The sequence below is a fragment of the Tachypleus tridentatus genome, chromosome 6, assembly GCF_004210375.1.
Source record: "Tachypleus tridentatus isolate NWPU-2018 chromosome 6, ASM421037v1, whole genome shotgun sequence".
Lineage (NCBI taxonomy): Eukaryota > Metazoa > Arthropoda > Merostomata > Xiphosura > Limulidae > Tachypleus > Tachypleus tridentatus.
In genome coordinates, this window is record NC_134830.1 from 18,977,175 (window position 1) to 18,982,974 (window position 5,800).

Here is a 5,800-nt window from a genome sequence, read left to right on the forward strand (position 1 = left end):
CTTGCCATACAAAGGCATGTGAAAATAGAAAGATGACAAACATGGGGCAAAAAGATATGGACAATCCCACACACAATGATAAAGGGATGTCATATCTTAAGGGAAGAGCAGAGGATGAAGATGGAACAGAAAGAATGGAAAGTTGGAAAGGGGAAGACAGGGCTGAAACTGGAGGAGGTGGAGTAATAGACAATTGTTGGAAAGATTGTGAAGGGTCAGCAAGTCTAAACACTGTCTTCTGGACATATTTGTAAAGAAGTAATAAAAGAAGATTAAATTTTATCTCTTAAAAGTAAAAGTTAGAAAGTAGCTCCATCTAAACATCAGCTACGAGTGACCTCGTATAGAGTAAATGATAATGCCTAACCACAATCTGCTAATGGCATGTAAAGTATCGAGTACCCAAATCTGATCATTATAGATAATGGGAATATGTTAATGTGCAATAAGCAAAGGCAAAACTAGGTGCTATGTGTAAACTCTACGAAGTAATCAGCTATAAAAAAAATAGTATTGCTTAAATATGACTTGTTAAGGAGTGATGGGGTGAGAAGTAAATACAACTATCCACAAGTACAAATTATGCTGCAAAAACCTATAACAAAACATTAATCATGAAGACATGTTAAGGAAGAATAAACCATATCTAAGTATTATCTCCCACATGTAAATGTTAACAGGTAATGAAAGAGAACTATACATGAATGTCTAAGTATAATTGTTAAAGAGAATCTAGACTGAAGCATTGTCTACGATGTATATATATTAAAGCATAATGAATTATGATTAAACTTTACCTTGTAAGAGACACAATAACTAAGGAACCATGACTGAACAACATATTATATGTGTTATATGTGAAGAAGTAATGAGCTACAAATAAACATTAATATCTAAGAATATATGTTAAGAATAGGTCACTATTACCAAACATCAACTGTTGCGTATATGGAAAAAGTACAATAAGCCATGACCAAGTAAAATACTCCAAGTTGGATCTGGCAAAGGAGAATTAACTGTCTAAACATTACCTCATACGTAAAGAGTAATAAACCATGGAAGGACACTCTTTTTGTTCTGAATTTCATGCAAAGCTACACAAGGGCCATCTGCACTAGCCGTCCCTAATTTAGCAGTGTAAGATTAGAGCAAAGGCAGCTAGTCATCACTACCCACTGTCAACTCCTGGGCTACTATTTTACCAACAAATAATGGGATTGACCATCACATTATAATACCCTTATGGCTGAAAGGGCGAGCATGTTTGGTGTGAAGGGGATTCGAGCCCATGACCCTCAAATTACGAGTCAAGTGGCTTATCCACCTGACCATGCCATGCTCTGCAAAACATTAATTCCAATAAATTACATATTAATGAACAATGTCAAAACAATATCTTCTATGTAAACAAGTTAAGAAGTAAGAAATAGAACCAGACTTTAACTGGAATGTATATATGTATACCAGGCAAGGTATAATCAACTCACTCTAAGCATTATCTTCTATGTGTACATATGAAGTAATAAAAACTGTGGATATTATAATGAGTAATGAAGTATTTCAAAACACAATCTTTTATTATATTATAAATTGGTATGTTAAGAAGTAAAAATGAGAACAAAAAAGGTATACGGTTGAGTGAATAAATAACAAATTAAGCATCATCTGTGAAATGTATGAGCAAAAAGGTAATGAATGAGAAATAAACATTGTCATTCAAGTGTTAAATAAAAAACAAATAGAATCAAACCTTAGTCATCTTGTATACATGAAAAGGTATAATTAATTACAACTAAGTATTATCTACCAAGATATGTATGAAGAAGTAATGAACAAGATGTAACCATTATCTTCCATCTGGATACATTATGGAAAAATAAACCACAATGAAGTATTAACAATTATGTGTTACATAGGAAAGAGCAACCAACTGTAAGTAAACACTGATGTGTATGTGTACATGGTAAGAGTTAAGTAAACATGACCAATAAACATCTATGTGTATATGCCAAAGAGAGAAACTATGACTAAACACAGGTATACTAAGTGATGTATGTTTAGTAGTAGCAAAGTAGTTCTAAACTCATAATTGTATAAGAACATGTTCAGAAGTTATGATTTTTATATATTCATTCAAATAAGATACATGTTAATGAAGAATAAACAGAGCTACTATAGCGTGTGGTCTGCATAGATACTATCTTCATCAAAGTTCTAACTTTTGTTTACATGAAAATGGTACCAGTTGTTATAAACAATGCTTTGAAAGTAATAAAGTATAACATACCATTATATAACATTTTTTGGGGCAAATATAATTAGAATGAAATAAGTTCCAACAATCAAAACTAGAGCCATTACAGCCTAAATTTAAAATACCCCTTTTAGGACACACAACTTATTATTATTTGCTGAACAAAAGCATGGGATAGATATAAAGTATTTAGTAAGAAATGATGTTTAGTGAATTATTAAATCATACAGTAGCACTGAATGAACTCTATCTAAATAACAGCATCTACTTGTCACCTGGTTAGGAGGAAAGATCAGGCATGAAACAGTAGAAGCAAATTGAACACCAAAGTAAATGCCAGATGAAGCACTAACAAGGAGATGAAGAAACAATAAGTAGAAGGTTTATATAAGGCATGAAAATTTAAAGTTATTCAGTAAGTGGAAAAGGATTAGTTGAAAAAAAATTACCCCATTTCATCCACCTCAACTTTAGCTTCATAATCGGTTGGTATGTGTGGTAAGAACATAAGAAAAAAAATCAAGATGGTAACAAGGACTACACCACACAACAGAGTGTTATGTTACTTTTTCTTTGTACTGTATTTCCAATTCAAATGTCACTTTTTGCTATCCACTATGGCTGTCACAATCTCAACAGACAATACTTCCTAAACAGTGAGTGATATTCTGCACTCACACCACCATAAAAAACAGAATCCATTTTAATCTGTGAATTTATATTGAAAGGTTCAAAATACAAAGTAAAATTGTTGAAGTAACACATCTCAGCAAAAATATACATGTTTAAGAGCAACCATACTGAGCAAAAGAATAAAATATTCCTCATGTGAATGTAGAGGGTACTTTTGTACACTGCTACTGGTGGAGGTGTTGCTGTGTGATACATTATCATGTAGCAGTGCAACTTCATGTGATTCACATGAATATTAGGTGGGGTCTTTCACAAAGCTGGTAATATGCAAGTCTTTCAGGTAGATTAGCAAAATTTCAATTGGAAAACCGGAGATGAGTGATTGTTTAGGAAATCATTTCTTTCTCTCTTGGTAATTTACTCAGGAATGTTACAGCTTGAAGATAATATACTTAATGTTATTAAAACTGATCATTTTAAAAGGGAACCAAAATGAAAAGCTTGTTCTTCAATATTCCACCCATTCACTTTAGATATTCTTTGAAGCCAATCCTGAAATACCTCCCATAATATTTTTCAATCACAGTCCATTGGTTTCTTGACTGGGTGATGTTTTTGAACTGCCTAAACCTAATTTGGTAGTGCCATAAATGGACAGTCTAGGAAAGTCTGGTAGTCACAGATGGCAAAGTAGTAGTAGTAATATGTGTAAGACAAACAAGTTCTGTTGTTCCATATTTTACAGTAAATGGTGTTTTACGACAGAGTTCTTAGGTTGATCCACAAAATGGGTATAGCTGATTAGATTTATGCATTTACTGATTAATTTTTCTAAATGTTTTATTCTGTCACTGATTTCTTTGTAAAATTTTGTCATTATAGTTTCTGTACATTAGTGATGTCTTTCTGAACTTCATAAAATTTATTACATAATCTATATGATCCTAAGAGCTTCATCAATGTGACTTCAATCAGATTTATATATTTTCTTGATTCTTTTCCTCTCTTATTTTTGACGTTCTTCTAATTTCCCAAATATTTCTCCTTACTCTTCTTTTGACTTTATGTCTCTTTGTGCTTTTAACTTTGTTTCTTCCTTTCTGATCTTGTGTTTGTTTCATTATTTCTTGCACCCCAGTGGCACAATGATATGTCTACAAACTTACAATGCTAGAAACTGGTTTTAATAGCCATGGTTGGCAGAGCACAGAACTTTTTTCTAAACTAGGCACAATTCATCACCTCTAGCACAATTATCTCATTTTGTAACTGAGTTATCACCTTAAAATTTAGTCAAAGTGCTATTTTTACTTGCATTAAAATAATCCCACTTCTGACATAAATGTATGTATACAGTCAGTAGGCAAGTTCTTTTGGATTACTTGGTAAAAATAATCCAAATTCAGTACAAGTAATTATAAATTTATTTATTCAATAGAATTTATAACAGTGTAGACTTAACACACTTATTTCTGTAGGCCCAACTTTACAAACAACATTTGACCAGTAATTCCAACATTATTAATATGTATGCTTAACTTACTTGGAAATGAACTTTTTTCAGAACTCCTGTTAAATGATAACAAATGTGTTGAGTATATGAATGGATACAAAATCTTTTACACCTCACACTGAACTGAATTACTAACTCACTGCTTCTCAGACACTTTTATTTATATTGTACACATTTCTCATCACTACATGAAAATTTTATATCATAATTTCATCAAAATGACAAGTTCCATCTAGCAAGCTAACAACTAAATTAAAATAGTGAAATATAACTTACAGCAGTAAGGCCTTATATGTGAGGAATGAAATAGAATACATTTAAGGGACAACAAGGATCCTATTTGACTAATAAGACTGTTCCATCACTTAAAAAAAAAGTGTTCATTCAAATCCAGCCCTGATTATTTAAAGATTTATTAAAACTTCACTTAAACTATATCCATCACATCTAAAGATAATCCATTAAATACAATAAATATCCTACTAGTAAAGTATAATTGACAAAGAATACTCCTGTTCTGTGAAAATTCATATCAGTGTCTCCTTGTCCTAAAGTTGTCACCATTAAATATGAAATGATGCATCAGTATTATCAATTCTGTCAATATGCTTAACATTCAACAAATCCCCTCTACTCTAACTCTACTTATGTCAACAGAAAACAATTTCAAGGATTCTAAACATTCTAGTTGCTCTCATCTGAACACTTTCTGACAGTTCAACAGCATTCTTAAGGTTAAGAGTCCAAGTCTGAAAATAATACTTTAAAAGAGGCCTATTCAATGACCTATACATTGAAATGGTAATCTCTTTGGACTCAAAGTCAATATTTCTGTAAATACAGCAATCCTATTTGCCCTACCACAATCAACAGTAAATGCTGCTTAAATGGCACAAAAGATTGAACAACCAAAACAGCCGATTCCTTAAAAGCTAACAGTATTAAAGTTCTTTCAGTCAAAATTATAATTTAAATAACCCACATGCATTATCAGTCACTTATTATATCTAAAAATTACCTGCAAATTATTCACCCACCTCACCAAATAATCTAAATCCTTTTGTAAAACACTAGTGTCCTCACACAAATTATATCCAGTACTTTAACATCACAATCAAATTTAACCAATTTACTTACTTCTACTTATACTGCTGATGTAAATACAAAAGAACAAAGATCCCAACACTGAACTCTGAGGAATCCCATTTGTAACATTAATTCAGTTTTGAGTGAACTCTATTCATTAAAACTCTGTCTTTGTCTCTTCAGCAACCTTTTGATACAATAAGCCAACTTATTGTCACATCAATGATTATTTTTAGCAACACTAAGTTTAATGTGAAACCTTGTTAAATTATACCTGAAAGTTCAAATATACAAAATCCATACTGGCTTAATAT